The sequence below is a fragment of the Cynocephalus volans genome, chromosome 12, assembly GCF_027409185.1.
Source record: "Cynocephalus volans isolate mCynVol1 chromosome 12, mCynVol1.pri, whole genome shotgun sequence".
In the NCBI taxonomy this organism is placed as follows: domain Eukaryota; kingdom Metazoa; phylum Chordata; class Mammalia; order Dermoptera; family Cynocephalidae; genus Cynocephalus; species Cynocephalus volans.
The window spans coordinates 22,983,703-23,002,908 of NC_084471.1; the positions used below are offsets into that span (position 1 = coordinate 22,983,703).

At 39.6% G+C, this 19,206-nt stretch overlaps 1 protein-coding gene across 1 annotated transcript in view; it reads right to left on the minus strand.

Annotated features, from left to right (window-relative positions):
• Window positions 1-19,206, minus strand: part of ANO4 (anoctamin 4) — a 196,115-nt gene that overhangs the window by 100,772 nt on the left and 76,137 nt on the right. The window lies entirely within an intron of this gene.

A 19,206-nucleotide genomic window follows, 5' to 3' on the forward strand; every position in this document is an offset into this window, starting at 1 on the left:
CATAGGATAATACAGTCATTGAACTATGATACACCAGGCACAGTTAGGGGTGGGGGTACCATAGTGAAACCTGGAGGATCAAGTGAATGTTTACATCCTGGAAGCTGAGACTCCCAACTACCTTCATCCACTCAAGTTCTAGAAAAGCCTGGCCTTGACTCTCTAGGAAGAAGACTGGCAAAGACTTCCCTGGGGAATATGACAAGCTTAAGATGAAATATCTAAAGATAGTGAGACTGGAGACTCCAAAATGAAACCACCAGCCATTTCTCTACAATGAAGCCCACAGTTAACAGGACCCATCTGTTACTGAGAAGTTCTACTCAACTTTTGCATTTCCTTTTCTTAAATATATGGACAGCCAAAGTTTACTAGGCATCTGAGGAAATCCGTTAACATAAAAGAGAGAGAATAACACAAAGAGACAAATGAAAACAAACAGAAGGAAACATGTTAGAAGAAATTAGGCTATATAAAATAATGAACATTAAAAAAATCATTATGCTTAGGGAGTTGAGAAGATATTGTAACTGTGGGAGAAAAAAACTCAAAATATATATTTTAAAAGACAACATTATGAAAATGAAAATGTTATTACAGTATAAAAATGTCATACAAATGATAGCAGAAATTAAAAACTCAATAGAATCATTTGAAAATAAGTTGAGGAAAACATCCAGAAAATATCTTAAGGAAATATCCCAGGGCAAAAGGATATAGATTATCAAAAAGGAGAGAAATATAAGGATATTAGAGAGTCAGCTTATGAAGCCCAATATTGTGGTTTGAATATCCCCCAATATCTGAAAGGTGAGGCTTTTGGGAGGTGATTGGATCATGAGGGTTATGCCCTCATGAATGGATTATTCCATTCATGGATTAATAGATTAATGAGTTAATGGATAAGTGGATTATCACAGGAGTGACACATACCTTTACGAGAGGAAGAAGCATGTTCACATGCTCTTGCTCAGCCCTTGCCATGTGACACCCTACATCTCCAAAGAACTCTGTCGAGAGTCCCCACCAAGAAGGTGGCCCTTACCAGATGTGTTCCTGTAACCTTAGACTTCCCAGCCTCAAAAGTGTTAAGAGATAAATTTAATTTCTTTTTAAATTACCCAGTTTCAGGTTATCAGCAATAAAAAACAGACTATTACATACAACATCTGAAAAATAGGAATTCCAAAAAGAAAGAAAAAAAGCCATCTAAAAAAATTTAAGAATTATTTGAGAAAATTTTTCTGGACTAAAAGACAAGAGTACCCGGGTTGAAAGGGTCCACTGAGTAACCAGTAAAATGAATGAACAAAAGCCTCATCATGATACATTACTATGATATTTTAGAACACTGGAGACAAAGAAACAATCACATAAGTTTTCATAGAAGAGAAAAGTTTACATAGAGAGATTATAAATTGAAATGTTTTTGAAATTCTCAGCAGCAATATTGAATTTCAGAAATCAAAGGAGCGAGACCTTCAAAATTCTGAGGGAAAAGAATTTTGCCTAGATACAGAATTCTACACCTAGCCAAACTATCATAATGAGTAAAGTCTAATAAATGTGTATTAGTTTGCTAGTGCTGCCATGACAAAGTGCCACAGACTGGGTGGCTTAAGCAACAGAAACTTATTTTATCACAGTTCTGGAGGTTGAAAGTCCAAGATTAAGGTGTCAGCAGGGTTCTTTCCTTCTGAGTCCTCTCTCCTTGACATGTAGATAGCTGTTTTCTTTGTGTTTCTTCTCATGATCTTCGTATTTCTATGTCCTAAGTTTCTCTTCATATAATAGCACCAGTCATACTGGATTAGGTTCCAACCTAATGAATTAACTTTAACTTAATTACTCCTTTAAAGACCCTACCTCCAAATAACGTGACATCTGAGGTACTGGGGGTTAGGACATTAACATGCAAATTTGTGGGGGACACAATTCAGCCCAACTCTATGCAAGATCTCAAAAAATTATCTGTCAACTAATCCTTCTATCATGAAGTCACTGGAAGATGCAAAATGAGGGTGAAATAAATGAGATCCAGGAAACAGAAGATGTAACAAAGATGAGAGATAAAGAGAATCCTTGGATAATGATAAAGGAAGATCCTAGGATGTTAATTTGTACCAGGAATGGAAGGCAAGAAGTTCAGATTAGAACTTGTCAGGAGGCTACATGGTAATTTACCCAAGAATATGAAATTGGTTGCATATCTGATGCATCTGAACATCTTGAAATTTAGATAGTTTAGACAAACTCTGCTAAACAATAGCAGAGTTTAAGATTAAATTAATGATAAGTACAGAAAAAACTTCAAAAACTGAAAATCAAGAGAATGTGTTTCTCTATTTCAATAAAAGTGCAGGAAAGGAAAATTAATCATATTGAACTATATGACTTAGCTTTGAGTGAGTAGTATTTGTATAGTCATAATAATGCAAATACTAATATACATTATAATAATGTAATCAAATTATGATATCACTACACTGAAAGGAAAAGAGACAGATATCTACTGTGGTAAGAACTGACAGGAAGAAAAAAACATCTAAACCCTTATTCTCTATAGTGGGAAGTCAACAGATTATGCTACCACTGAAAAACTCCAAATAATTTAACAATAAAATAATTTACTTAGATATGTGCAGGTAATTACCAAAGTAATCGCTAAAAGAGTTGAAAGTGGCTGCTCCTTGGGAGGGGGAATGATAAATGGTTGGTGGGGCGGGGGGCATGGGATTGCTGTTTTTCAAAACAAGCTTTGTAGGACTGCTTGATTCTTTAAAATGTAAACATAAATAATTTTAATTTTATTAAAGGGTGGTAGAAATAAAGGAAGGAAGGAAGGAAGGAAGGAAGGAAGGAAGGAAGGAAGGAAGGAAGGAAGGAAGGAAGGAAGGAAGGAAGGAAGGAGCTCTTTTGAATAATATATTTGTCAAATACAGCCAAAGTTTTAAAAAAAATGGAATTACTTTAAAAAATAAAACATCTACTTTAAAATAGAACTTCCACAATGATTCTTATTGCTTTTAGAGCTCAGTGTTTTATGCACTAGATTAGACGGTTTAATGCTAATATTCCAACTTGAAGGTGGACTTTATCAAGAGAGGCTGCCTCATGGATAGATAGAATTTACTTTTTGTGAGGCCAAAAGCTTGCAAACATGTTGGCAGCTTACCATGTTTTTTAAAAACTCTGAACCCCTGGTGATTTTTTCCTCCCAAATAACACAGCTGGGTTATATCTTGAAGAAATGACATCTTGAAGGAATACAATAATATCTATTTTATTGTTTAAAGATAAAACAAACCTGGGTTAGAGTCTTGGTTCGGCCAAGCACATTTAAATTTAGAAAAGTAATTTATCTAAGCTTCACAATCCATATCTTTCAAATGGGGACAATAATACCTACTTAAGAAGGATGTCTGAGGATTAGTAGATACAATAGTCCCCTCTTATTAATGGTTTCACTTAACATAGTTTGTTACTTAGGGTCAATTGTGGTCTGAAAATATTCAATAGAAAATTCCAGAAATAAACAATTCATCAGTTTTAAATTGCATGCCATTCTGAGTGGCATGATGAAATCTCACACTATACTGCTCCATCCTGTCCTGCACTGGACATGAATCATCCCTTTATCCAGCACCTCCACACTGTAGATGCTCCCTGCCCTTGGTCATCTAGTAGCCACCTCGGTTATCAGACTGACTGTCCTGGTATCATGGTGCTTGTGTTCAAGGAATGCTTATTTTATTTAAAAATGGCACCAAAGCACAAGAGTGGTGATGCTGGCACATTGCTACACAGTCATGCACCTCATAATGACATTGCAGTCAACAACGGACTCCATATACAAGGATGATCCCATAAGATTACAATGGAGCTGGTGTTGTGAAGTAGGCTACACCATCTAGGTCTGTGTAAGTACATTTCATGATGTTCACACAATGAAATCACCTAAGCACACATTTCTCAGAATGTGTCCCTGTCATTAAGTGATTGATGATTGTAATTGTTCTATCTTATTATTAGTTATTGTTAATCTCTTACAGTTCCTACTTTATAAATTAAACTTTACCATAGGTATGTGTTATAAGAAATACACAGTGTATATAGGGTTCTGTACTATCCATGGTTTCAAGCATCCACTGGGGGTCTGGGAATACATCCCCCAAGGATAAAGGGGAACCACCATATTGTTTGCAGTGTACTCATATACAGATCATGCTCATACATACCAGTTTTATTACTTTTATTATTAGCTCTCTATTTGTCACTTTTTATAGAGATTACTGACTGCCATAGTCCAGTGAGGCCCCAATGTAGAAGTACCTGCTATTTTGAAATCAGGTCTTGTGAGGGTCTTTTTCTTTCAAAAAACACTTTCAGATACACAAAAATGCACTGAGAATAACATCAAACACCTATATACCCACGAACTAACTTAAGAAATAAAAGTTTGCAAATAGTTGTGTACCCCTCCTCAATTGTATTCCTCTACCCCAGAGGTAACCACTATCAGGAATTTTTTATAATCCCCAACATGTATGTATTCCTAAAAATACATCATTGTATGTTTTAAAACTTTACAGAAATAGTATCACGCTATTCTTATTCTCCTGCAACTTGCTTTGCCTGCTTGACACTGAGGTTCATTCGTGTGAACACAAGCAGCTCTAGCCCAATCATATTCCCTGATTCTTAGAAGTCTATTGCATGAGGACCCTACAGTTTATGGGCTCATTCTCTTGCTGGTGGATATTTAGGTTGTTTCCAATGTTTTATTGTTATAAAAAATGCTATAGTGAACACTTTGTAAAACACACACGTGCAAATGTTTCTTGAGGAAGTACATACTTAGAAATGGCATTGCTGGTTCTAAAGGTACACAGACATTAGGCCAGTTCTCAAGAAAGAAGTAATAGTCAAGTTCGGGAGTCTTATTCACCCAGGTGTCACAACATCCTGATGTGACATGGTGATGTCACAGTGGTGAGGTGTGTTGCAATCAGTTTGACACTAATAATGGTTAGGGTGCCTAAATATGGGAATGATTTTTAAACATTAAATTAGAATAGATGTGAGGTACCTTTATAATAACATCACTTTACTTCTGTGTATTCTAGTGTATTTTCTGCAAAAGCAGAGAAAAAGAGAAAAGCACAAGGGAGTATGTTTCCTAAGTAAACATTATCACACTTCTACCATGGTAGAAAAAGGTTGGCAAATGACTAGTTGAGTCAATAAATATTTCTAAGTCAGTTACCTAACAAAACAATATGCATTAATTGGGTCAGAGGTTGAAAACCTACTGGTATGACACAGTAGGCCAAACAGTACTTTTGACATTGGCTGTATGTACACAGAACCAAGGGAACTGGGGAGATGGTAATCTGGATAATTCTGGAAGAAGAGGAGGAGGCAGGAAGGGGAAAGGATGGGGGAAAGGAAAGTAAAAAGAATGCTGTAGGAAGGAGGGGAAAAGAGGAAGAGAAAAAAGTGATATCCTGGAATTAGTAACACTGCAGACCAGTCCTGAACTATCTCCATCATTAAGACTGGGCAATGAAAATCAACAGAATTCACATATATTAAAATGTTCTAATTAATTATATGTCAGGTTCCTCTAACACTATTAACAAAATATCATTTATTGAACATTTACCAGAGGCACTGATATACTGTGTTGTTAATTTTCACAACATGGGTATCATTACTATTTCCAATCTATAGATGAAGAAAGTACAGCTCAGAATCATTTGCCTTGTGAGCTATAGAGCTGAGATTTGGGGCCCAGAGCCTGTGCTCCTAATCAGAGGTTGTGTAAGCTCAGCCATTAACCTTAAGGGCAGAAACTGTGATTCATTCATCTTTGTCCTGTCCTACCTACACAGTGCCTGTCACAGAACCAGTGCGTGATGTGGACTGAACTGGATAGATATTCAGAACGGAAACATGAAAGCATCGCACTATTCAGATTTATATGAGATCAGTTTTATTTGCTATTCAAAAGTGAGGCAGAATGAAAAAGAAATCACTTTTTCAAAAAACTGTAAAACAAGTTTGGAAACATAAAAGGTTTACTAATGAATCTTCAGACCAAAAAAATCCAATTTAGAATGAACCAGGCCCTCAGTTTTCTACTAATTAGGGTGTTATTGTAATTCAGTCAATAGTAAGGTTTTGCTTGAATTACCTAGGCAATTGTCACTGCATAAATTTATCACTTGGTGATTCATCCATGGCTACCATCTTAGTCTGGTCTTGGTCATGGGTCTTGTTTTTATATTCCCTTATCGGAGCTCAGTTGTCCCAAGTGTTGACTGAAGGGACGGATCCATCTACCTCCCTGCAGTTCATTTATATCGCTGTGAGCTGCAAAGTCCTAGAAACTCTGCCAAACATCTGCAAAATTTGCAAGTTGGTAAAGTTTATCCTCCACAATCCCACTGCTTTTGTTTTTTCCTTTTTGGCCTCCCTGCCCCTCCCCCCCATCTGTCCCTGCTAAAGCCAAAATATCCCCTTTATACCTCTTCCTTTCTCCTCTTCTTTATTTTTAACTATTCATAATGGGGTGTAAATTGTAAGAGTAACATTTTCATCTTTCCAAGGACATTTTAATTTTGATTGAGAATGACTTTAGCTGAAGTATTAAAGTCCAAACTGTAAAATTCCAGCTATTAGGGTGCATGCCGTCTATCGAGTTACCTCTCTGATTGCCCCTTCTATCCTCTTTTCTGTGATGCTGGAGCAGAGACTCTGCAACTACATTTCTGCTTTGCCATCTCTCTGTCTGATATGTTCTGTCAGTGCAGGGCCGTAGAGGGAGACTGGAAGGGAAAGAAGAGGTTGGAGGGACTTGGGCTCCCTCGTTGCCCTGTCTGTTCCTGTCAGTGTCACACCAGCAATGATCCTTCAACTTTTCAATGGCAGTTTCCAGCCAGCTTAAAACAACAACAACAAAACCAAACACCCCCCAAACGAGCCTCACTGCACTGCGCCACACCCCTGAGGTACCGGCCAGGGCAGCAAATCCTCTGCAGAGATCTGGGGTTCTCCTCTGAGCTTCTTGGAGAACACCAACCTTTTCCTTTAGTTCCTCCAGGCCTTGGACAGTAGCTGCTTCACTTTTTGCAGTTGTTATTGGTGTGACTTCAGTGTTTCCTTTGTGACATTATGGTCCTTCAATTCCCCATAGGAACCTCTCTGTTAAAATAACTGCTGCATTTCAGGTTTCCTGAAAGGAACCTGCAGAGTGGTACAGGGAGCTAGAGAAAGAAACGGTCTTTGGGGAGGAGGCCTTCTCTCTGTCCTAGAAATCACACACTGCATAAGCAGCCATCTACCTGTCCTGCCTGTTAATCTGACACAAACATGGCCATAGTGTAAAGATGGTTTCTGAATTTGAATTGTGAAATATTCCAATACCAAGTCTGGTTTCTACCCTACAAAATTTTTCTCTCTTCTGCCCAGGTCTTTTTTAACTTGCATGGAAACTTTCTTTTCTAAAAATATGTTCTGTGTTTAAAATGAAACAAAACATTTACCATATCTTTGTGATGAGAACATTAAAAAACCTCTCTTGTAGCTATTTTGAAGTATGCAATACATTATAGTTAACCCTAGTCATCCTAATATGCAAGGTACCAGAACTTATTCCTCCTACATAAACACGTACAATTATTACTTGTGGATCATAAATAAAAACAGAAACAAAAACAAAATCAGTATAAGACACCACCTGAGCCCCAGAAGAGCTCACAGACCAATGAGATATATAAACATGACAAAACAAAACAATAAAACGGGGTATTCCTGGATATATTACATCATTATTCCCCACTTGCTGCTCATCCATGTGAGGATTATATGTCCCTACAATTATCATGTGACTTGTAATCCCCCTCTCTAGAGGGGGGGGGGTATAATTCCCTGCCCCATTGACACTATGCTTGACCATGAGACCTATTTTGGTCCATGGAATGTGAGCAGAAGTGATATACACCACATCTGAGAAGACACTCCAAGAGCCAACGTGTGACTCTGCCATCACTTTTTCTCTACCATGAGACTGCATGTGTTAGGAGACATATGAAAAAATGCTCAACATCACTCAGCATCAAGGAAATGCAAATCAAAACCACACTGAGGTATCATCTCACCCCAATTAGACTGGCTATGTCAAAAAGACAGAATAACAAATGCTGGCAAGGACGCAGAGAAAGAGAAACCCTCCTACACTGTTGGTAGGACTGGAAATTGGTGCAGCCTTTATGGAAAACAGTATGGAGGTTTCTCAAACAACTATAGATAGAACTACCATATGATCCAGCAATCCCACTGCTGGGTGTATACCCAAAGGAATGGAAATCATCATGTCCAAGGGATACTTGCACCCCCATGTTCATTGCAGCTCTACTCACAATAGTCAAGTGTTGGAACCAACCTAAATGTCCATTGTTAGATGACTAGATAAGGAAAATGTGGTGCATATACACAATGGAATGTTACTCTGCCATAAAAAAGAATGAAATGCTGCCTTCACAGCAACATGGATGAACTTACAGAAAATTATGTTAAGTGAAATAAGCCAGGCACAGAAAGAGAAATACTACATGTCCTAACTCATAAGTGGGAGCTAAAGAATAAATAACAGAAGAAAGAAAGAAATAATAAGCACAATAATACATTGAGCTTTCAAAAGGAAAGGACAGAATTGAGGCTACCGGAGGTGGGAAAGGGGGAGGGGGAAGAAATAAGGGAAGAATTGGTAAAGGGCTACCAAAAACGATTACATTGCGTAATGTTGAATGTACTAATTATCTTGATTTGAGCATCACATATTTTACGCAGGTATTTATATTTAACTCTGTATCCCACAGATATGTACGTACAATCAACTATGTCTCAAAGGAAAAAAAAGAAAAGAAAAACGAACGCATGTGTTAGATACAGGTTGCTTCTTTGGCCCAGATCCCGTAATAAAGAAGACGGGTGAAGCAGAGCCTCGGCTGATCCACTGCTAATATGTTACGTGAACCAGAAACCAACCTTTGAGCAGGCCACTGAGGTTCGAGGGTGATTTGTTACTGCAGCAGAACCTAGCATAAATCTGCCTGGCACGCTCCCTAACCCAACAGAGATGATCCTGTAATTTATGGCCTCATTTATCCTCTTTTCAAGAGGATGAATTTTTTTTCCTGATGGAGAAGCTGTGTCAATCCATACAATAAGGAGATGGGAGAAAGGGGTGAGATTTGTGGGAAGGGGAGAAGCAATAAAGGAAAAGGAAAGAAAAGCTGTGCAGGCTGAGGTGGAGGAGGAAGGTTTTTGTCAGGTAGAAAGAAGCTGACGCCTGAGTAAGGGAGGTTGTGAAGGAAGGAGAGGAAAGGAGGATAATAGCAGTTGCTGGGGACCATGCAAGTGGCTGCCCTTTGTGCCCTTGAGAAACTCAAGTAAAGACTGGAACTCCCGCCTAGTTACTTTTGGCTGCAGAATTGGGCCTTGTGCAGCACACAGACGTGGAAACAAATGACTGTGGTGCAATACAGTCAGTGCCATAATCCCAGTATTTAGAAAGGCTGATGGGCCCAGAACCCTAACGCTGTCTGTGTGAGACATAAGACGTTTCCTGAGAAGACGACTCCTGAACTTGTTCCTGAGGGAAGAACAGAATTTTGCCAGAGAGTGACAGGAAAGAGCACAACTTAAGAAGAAGGAACAACAGTCATGGAACACTTAGGTACCCGCCATTGCCATGTTGTAGGAGCATCCAGCCCCAGAGGCTGTGGGGAGACGGGAAGAGGCTGTAAAAGCAGTTTTGTGTGCCATCCTAAAGGGACTGAACTTTATCCCAAAGACCCTAGGGAACCAGTGAAAGCTGTTAGCAAGGAAGCAACGTCACTACATATGGTGTTGCATGTTATTCACTGCTGAAGGTGCGTGGCCAGGGGGTGAGGAGGGGGTGAAATCCTGCCCATACTCTACTTGACAACCCATGGGGCTGGGAACACCTGGAGGAAGGGTGTTCTCCTCCTAATTGTACACAGGTGCTATACGGGCCAGAGGGAGGAGCCTTCCAAATGACCTGTGACATGAGTGTGGTGAACAGATTTGGAAGAAAAGACAGAGGAGGAAAGGAGACTATTAAAATTGTTCAGGCAAGAGTTAATGGCCACTTGCACTAAGGCGATGGCAGTGAGGTCAGAAAGGAGGAGACGGGACCAAGTGGAGTTGGTGGTGACGGTGGGCAGTGAGGAGATGGTAGTGTCAAGGTTGGTCAGCATGTAGTGGTGATGTCATTAATCTGGAGTGGGAAACACAAAACCCATGGTGTGGGTGTAGTATTAGGGATCAGGAAAGTGGAAGTGAGACGAACTGGGTTCATCCTCAGGGATAAAGGCATTCCTAAGACATGGTCCTGAATTAGCGGTCATATGAATAAACTTCCATCTATAAAGTTTGCAGGTTTAACCCCTTCTCCTCCCCAGTGCCACTTTTAGGTGTGAGTAACAAGTGCCCTGTCAAGGCCCTGGCCTTTAGAGCTAGGCTCACAAATGGCCCCCCTTCAGCTGGTCACGATGGTTTCCTGCTCCCTCCAACTGTATACAACAGTAGTGACTTACTTTCTCTGTGTTCTGTTTCTCCATCTCTACATGGAGAAAATGAAACTACTAGTCCCACGGCAGCTGGGTGTCTATTGAGTGTTCAGTAAATGTCCGCTGTTGTGTCACGGAAGGAGCATGGGTTTGCAATCAGAAGAATTTGGGTTCTCTTCCCAAAGTCTACTTGTTACTGTGTGGCCCTGGAAAATGTCTCTGAGCCTCTGTTCCACCTTCTGTAGAATGAGGATAATGAAATTATGTTGCAGGGCTATTGCAAGGGTCAAAAGAGATAATGACGGGGGACATGCAGCACAGAGGCTGGCACATAGCACCACCCTACGAGGCATAATGGCTTCCTGGCCCCCTGCTCTCCCTTGCTCCCTCTGGCCGCTATCGTTTCCACCGGTGTAATGTACAGTGTTACATACGTACAACCCACCAACAGATGCGATCCTAGCCCCCTTCCTTCCTCTTTCTGTTAACCCTTCCTTATTTTAGGATACCTAAATTTGGCAAATCTTCCTTTTTCCTTCTAAATTTCTTTTTACCATTTGATGAGGAAAATAGCCCCTTGACCATCAAATTTAACATGCTCAAGTTAAAAATTTAAATAAAAACTTACATATACATACATGAATATACATGGATAGGTGCAATAAAATATTTCCAAGTGAGTTATTCTCAGATGTTCTCACAGACAGTAAGATAACACATCCAACTAACTACTGGATCTCCAGACACCCAAAAGTATACTTTTCCCTTATGATTATGCAACCTCTTTGTCCCTGAAACTCAAGTCATTGAGTTATGTCCTGCTCGAAAGGAGCCACATGACCTTTAGAAACACAAATCTCAGGCTGTGTGGCTTGTTTCATTTTCATCTCAGTCTAAACCTTTCCAGAACAGAGCTATGTTTCCCCTGAGTCTACAGATCAATACAAACAACCTGCATATTGAGCATCCTAATGCTGAATAAGTAACTGCAATAAAACAAGTGTTCTGAGACTGCCTTCAGTCATCGGGGCACTAAAAGAATGTTAATCCTGCCGAAATCAATCTTGCTATCTCTTTGCCTAAAGGATTCTCTAAAGATTTCAGATCAATGAAACCAACAGAAAAACTCCAAACACTCTGAAAAGAAAATACAGTAAAAGGCACATGCTAAAAGAATCGGTATATTCAGGAATCTACGCTGAGAGGGTTTAGAAAACAAATAGGCGTATGCTATGCTACTGATAAATGTTAAATGGCAATGTATCTGGGACACTGAGTAACATTTAGTTTAAAAGTATTGTTAATACAGTTCAGGTCAGATACTAACCTTTGCAAAATCAGTCTTTGTCACCTCAAACTTTCCCTTTACACACTGACTACAACTTTTCAGAGAGTCTCCCAAGGATTCTCAATGTACTCCTGGCTCATGGTAATAGTGATAATAATAACAGTCATAATTTATTGTAGCTATTGAGTGCTTTCCATGTGCCTGGTACTGGACTAAGTCTTTTACATATTTCATTTCATTTAATATCTCCAAATCCTACTGCCACCTCCTTCCCTTTGTTCCTTCCTTCTTTCAAGTTGAACATGGAAACCACAATGAGTGACTAGTGACTGCATTTCTCACTTTTCATCTGGATATTCTGGATTTTTGAGATGCTGCTTCAAGATGCGAGAATCTGATTCTGGAGCCCCAGCTATGTCCTCCAGCAATGGCAATAATACCAACTCTGCCTCTCCTCTCCTATTCTGTTTGGTCTTACCAACATTCCCTAGGAGCCACTCACTGCCAGGCACATAGTTCCTGCCCCTAGGTAGATCACAGTCTAGTAGGAGACTACGTAGGAGCCTAACAGCATGTGAGCAGATTTCATTTCAAGGGCTCTTTTCATAATGTCTATTTTATATATGCACACAACACGAGTTAAAATGTTCTGTGTGCAACCAACCAAGCTCCGCAAAGAAACAGATCAATGCTGAGTTATATGTGGCATATATTTCCATTATAGATTTTGAAAAGATACTTGAAAAAAATATATTCATACAACATCTCTCACTTGGATGACTGCAGTTGCCTCCTAACTGGTCCTACCTTCCACCCTTGCTCTTACAGTATGTTATCAGAGCAGTCAGGATGATATTTTCAAACGTTGTTAGATCATATCATTTCTCTGTGAAATCCAAAGTCCTTACAATGGCCCACAAGACCACATATAATTGGGCCCCCTCTCACCTCTCTAACTCATCACTACGTCCCTCCTCCTCCTCGTTATTCCTGCTCTAGCCCAAAGGGTCTTCCCTTTTTTCCCCAAACACACCCAGATCTGCTCCCAGATTAGGGCCTGTGCTCTGGCTGTTTCCCTTCCTGTAACTCAATCCTGCCCCTTCTCACCTTCTGCAAGTCTTTCTCCAATCACATCTTCTGTATGAGGCCTAATCTGAAGAATATAAACACTATTTTTTAAAAATACAGCCTGCACCCCACCCCATGCCAGCACTCTCCATTCCTCTCACCCTCTGTATCGTTCCAATTTTAGTATATGTGCTGCCGAAGCGAGCACTCCTCTCACCCTCTTTCTCTTTTTCTCTGTTCTCATAGTATCTGCCACCTTTCCGCATGCTTTCAAATTGACTTTTTAAAAAGGTTTACCTCTGCACTATTGACTTATGGGACTGGATAATTCTTTGCTGTGGGGCCTGTCCCATGCATTTATAGGATGTTTAGCAGCATCCCTGGTCTCTACCTGCTAGATGCCAGTAGCAATCCCCACTCACAAATTGTGACAACCAAAAATGTTTCCAGACATTGCCAGATCACCTGTTTGACAACCACTGGTTTATAATTTATTGTCAGTTGCCCTCAGCTAAAATGTAAGCTCCAGGAGGGCAGGGTTCTTTGCCTATTTATTCACTGTTGATTCTCAAGCACCCAGAACAACTGGCATGAAGCGGGTGATGAATGAATGTATATTTACACATCACACACATAAATGTAGCATAAATGTCAGATTATTTTATTAGAAAGTGGTCAATATCTAATTTCACCTCATTTTTTTTACAGGTTTTCACAAACATAAAGAAAATAACAGTAATGCTAAAGATAAAGAAAATGCAGCGAGGAACAGTTTTCTATCTGTATGTATTTAGCACATTTTTTTCTGAAAAGCAGTTCAGAATTGATCTGATTCTTGAAAAACATATACTGCATATCTATTATAAAAAGTGACATAACTCTTTTGCATATTTCCTTTTCTCTGTTTACCAACACAAAAACTCTGTTATGGGTATTGACCTTAGAAAGTACTTGCCTCCAGGGTGTTACTGCTAATGCCATTTTAAGAATGAAGGGCAGCGATACTTAAGCAGGGCAACATTCACAGGCAAGGAGGTGAAGAGGAATAAATTAATTCGTAAATGGACTTGTCTGTCATAGTCATCACATTCAACTAGGGTTTAATTCATCACAGAGAGCGGGCAGTCCTGCCTGAAGGGTGTCACATGATGAAAGACAGTAGAAGGACGGCTCTCAAGGTGGGAAGACAGGATGTGATTTTTGCGCCCACCCTACTATCAGTACCAGGGGAAATTTGGCAGTCTAGAAACATTTTTGATTGTCACAACTAAGGGGTAATGGGATTGCTACTAGCTTCCAGTGGGTAGAGGCCAGGGATGCTGCTAAAACATCCTACACAGAACAGTCCCCACAACAGAGTTATTCAGCCCCAAATGTCAATAGTGCTGAGGTTGGGAATAGGAGACAATGCTGAAGGGTATGCGATCTGGAGCCTCCCTGTATATAATTGAATTTCTGCTCTACCGCTATTTCCCTTTTCTCCTGGGAAACAGGTAGACTAGTTATGCTAGCATATCTTGAGTTAGAAATAACTACCTGACTGAGCGCTGCCCCATGAAATGTCGGTGGAAGTGCTGGATACCATGTCTAAGCCTGGCCCATAAAAACTTCCTAAAAAAATCACTCATCTCTCTTTTCCCTGGTCTGTAAGGGATTTAGGGAATGACAGAATGACTAGATAGAATGAGCCTAGATACCCGAATGACTTTATGGAACAAACACATTGTGCCTCCTTCCCCCAGGGTGACCCACACTAGACAGTGGTGTGAATGACCAATAAATGCCTACAGTTTTAAAGCACTAATAAATATATGAGAGTTGTTTAGGCAGGTGGCCTAGCCTAGATGTGTTACTTATAGCAGGTTCCTTAACCTCTTTGTGTCTTACTTTCCACATCTGTAAAATAGTGACAATGATAATACCTCCTCCCTTATAGCGTTACTGTGAGGATTAAAGAAAAGTTCTTAAAATAGTGTCTGGCGTATAGTAAGAGTTTTCCCACCTGTAGTGCCACCTATGGTGATACCATATAAAATAACCAAATAGCATCGTACACTGATTTATAGAGATGTATACTTATAGGTTTGCTGTTATTGTTTCTCAAACATGGATATATGTTAAAATAGAATGCTAGGTTATTTTTTTTAATCGATTCTCAACTTTAATTATTTTGCACAATGCAGCTCCAAGTACAAAGATTTATGATGATTATTCTGTGTTGTTTTTATTACTTTTATCTTTACTCCATTATTTAATAGAAAAGTATTAAGCACCTATTGTACGTCAGGCATTGTGGTAGGTACTGGAGATATGATTATGAGCAAAATCAGACATGGTCGACCCCATCATAGAGAACACAGTTTACCTGGCGAGATAGGCATTGATCATATTGTACTCAATTATAAAATTTCAAATGGGAAAAATGTTATATAGGAAACATGCTGCTAAAAGACTATACAGCAAAGAGACCTGATCTTTGGAAGGATTGGCGGAGAGAGGGGCAGGGGGTGTCAGGGGAGGCATTCCTGGGAAAAGTCTTTGGAACTGATTTCTGAAGGATCAACAAGACTAAATTAGGAGAAGGAGGAAGGAATGGGAAGAGAATTCCAGGAAATGAAACAGCATGTGCAAATTCCCTGAGTCAGAGTACATCTAAAGACCTGAAGAGAGGTGGTATGTGTCTGGTCATAATAAATGAAGGGTGCAAGGCACTAAAGGCAGATAACTCTGGAGAGGAGCTGGCAGTGTGGCTAGGCCATTCGAGACCTTGTGGGTCATGTCAATAATTCTGGTGTTTATTCCAAGGTTTTTAAACAGGGTAAAGTAACATGATGAGATGCACATTTTCAAAACATCATTCTGTATGCACTTGACAGAATGGATTGGAGTTGGGCAAGAGCAGAACCAGGGAGACCTGTTTTATTATTTCTGGGTTTCAGAAGGGAGATAATGGTGGCAAAGAAGGAGAGAAGTTGCTAGAGTAAAGAGACACTTAGGATATAAAATCATCAGATCTTGGAGATGTATAAGATGTGGCAAGTAGAAACGAGGGAGGTGTCTAAAATAGCTTCCAGACTCCAGCTTCAGCAACTGGACAAACATTCGTGCAGATCACTGAGACAGGAAACAATGGAGATGGACCACACTTAAGGAGAAGATGTCATAAATTTGGTTTGAGATGAGTGTGCAGTCAGCTAACTTCACATCCTCTTTATTCTTTACTTGCATGATTCTCCTATTTTCATTTCTAACCATTCATTTATTTTTTCATTTAACAAACCATTATTAAGCACTGACTATGGGATTCAAAAACGGATGAGACAGACATAGTCTTTCGAGGAACTTATAAAGTAGGAGAAAGCAATTAAAATTTATGGCATATACTGTTAATTAAGGAAAAGAAAAATATTACCAAGACATAGAAGAGTGAACTTCACCCAGAATTGGGGGTGGAGGTTGGAAATCACAGAAGGTTTTCTGGAGGAAATGTCTCTGAGGAAACCTGGAAGAAAGGCGCCTAAGGGAAAAGGCATTCCAAGCAGAAGGAAGAGACATGTGGATTGCACACAAAGTGGCAAGGTGCGTCAAGGAGGTCAAAGCACACAGTCAGGGACGCATGCAGGAGCTACTGAGTCAATTTAAGAGTCTGGATTTTATTCAGAGAACAGAGCATTTTAAGGCTCTTTTCCACATTGATCATTACTCATTAAACTTTCAATCCCCTCCTCTCTTTTTCCTACTACATTCATGTCCCACCACCTCCAAAACACTTAAATTCCTATTATTCTCTTTTATTACAAGACAAACACATTATCAAACACTCTGCAAAACCGAGAAGTCACAGTGGATTTGGGAATGCATTTGGAACGCCAGTATGTAATGTTATAACTTTCAGAGCTCATTAACCATCTACTTCTGATTAATTTAAACCCATTAATATCACCCTCAAAGTATCATTAGGGAATTTTTTTTTTTATTGTACCAAACAATTGTTTCCAATTTGACAGCCAACATCGTCAAATTTTACACACCTATTAAAGGGATGTTACCCTTTGGCATGACAATTTTCAAAGAGAAAGAAATTCCCACTGCCCATAACATTAAGATGCATTTAAAATGTTTATCTCCCATTTGCATGATGGAACTGCCTCTATTCTCTTGGTCCCACAGAGGTCTGGCTTTTAGGTTTGCTTCACTCCAGCTGTGCCTCTGCCTTTTCCTCCTGTCTGGGAATCTCATCTTCCACTGATCATTCTTTTTTCAAATGACAGGGCTAGGTCCTTCTCATAGCCTATATTCCTATTCACTGAAAACTACTTGTGGATCTTCAAATACTACATCTTGTTTCATGCCTTTGTTCTTTCATACATACATTGTTTTTTTCTTCTTGGGATGCTTTTCTCCCTTTACCTACCTGGGCAAGTCTTATCCTTCTAGGTCCATATCAAGCATTTTCTTCTTTGTGATCAACCCTCATCACTTACCAACCTCTTACTATACCTGAAGAATGGAGCACCTGTTCTTTTAGGTCACATCCATCATACTGCTTACCGTTATTTAACCTGGTCTGCATCTTCACTAGGCTGGGGTCAAGACTATGAATTATTTATCTTTATATCCTCTATACCAGACAGTGCTTGATAAGAAGTGAACACTGAATTAGTGACTATTGAACGAATCAATTACTCAGAAAATCAATACACAAACACATCAAAAAGCCTTCTCAAATATGTGAGAGAGATGGCTGAATATCTCTATCCCAAACGCTATCATCCTTCCCTTATTATATATTTTTGAATATTTGTAAAAACATGTTTCTTAGTTCTGGTTCCTAGAACTCCTGATGGCTGCCCAGGTGCTTGACTTTGAGAACCATGCTGGGAAGCGTTGTTCTAAAACAAGAACAGCAAAGAATATAACTAGCATGAAGAGGAGTGGTGGGAAACTTTCCTCTTCCATTTACCTGTATCTCTTATATTCCTTTGAAATAAAACAAAACCCAAGAGTGCACACCATATACTTCATTGATTCCTCCATTTATGTATCCATCTACCCATTCACCTGTATATCTATCAATCCATCGATCTATCCTTCCAACCACCCTCCTCTCCCCGTATCCATCCGTCATCCAAAATATTTGAGACTCTTCCGCTTTGTGCTAGGCACTCTCTCAAGTAGGTGAAAAGCAAAAGGAATATCTGCATGTAAACCAGATTCCAGCCCAGAATTTAAAAAACAACCACTTGTCTAAAAAAACCTTTTGAGATGAACAACATAGGCATGGTGAGTGTTTAAATTAAGAGTGGAACAGGTCAGTTTTTTATGTCTTTTTGTCTTAAGAAAATACCCATAGATCCTGATCTCTGAATTAATATGAAGTCTTTCTTGTTTCCAATTTTCTGTGGAGGATTTACCTAGGATTTCAAGGCTGGGCTGTGAGTTTCATGCTTTTTCCAATGACCTTTCAAATGTTCACGTAATGTGTCTGAGTTGGCATCAATCTGACTCATGGGGATCCAAGGTTTGGATCTTTCAGGAGCTTCCCTTGCATTAGACAGATCTTACTGAGCATTATACATTCTGATGCAGAACATCGATTCTTTGATTTTTCTTCTCTCTTTTGCCCCCTAGAAGTCCACAGAATTTAACTGACTTTTTGTCGCTGAAACATGCCCACACCTTGCATTCCCTGCAACTCCATGACCACTGTCGTTTTTTTTTCCTCAAAATCAGCAACATGATTTTTAAAAAATCTGTCACCCATTTCCTCCCCTCAGGTAAGTCATTTACTGACCCTGTCACTACGGCTGGAGCAGGGAGGACCAGGCATTCCTGAAGTCTGGTTGAGAGTATGGTGGGGCGAATCTGACCTATGCTCCCTCTGAGAGGCTGTTTTTCCCTCACTGACAGCCCTTGGCCTGCTTTTCTCTCCTACCACCTACCCTGCATTCCAGCCATCATTTCTTGTCATCTCAGAAGCTTCAGAGTAAATTGGCCATCACTTTTGCAATTCCTCATAGGCTCAGTTACTTAGTCAACTTGTTTTTTCTCCCCACATATCAAAAGTGACAAATTGTTGTTCCAGGACAGTCTGATAAATGAGTCAGCAAGTGCATTGCCAAGTGCTTTTGTGTTTCTTGGGGCAACTTGATGAATTGCTGAAGAAAGAAGAACTGAGAAGTAAACTGAGGTCCAAAACCAAAAAACCTAAAATCCTCTTTTCAAAGGGAAAAGGTGTAGACGATTTCCACT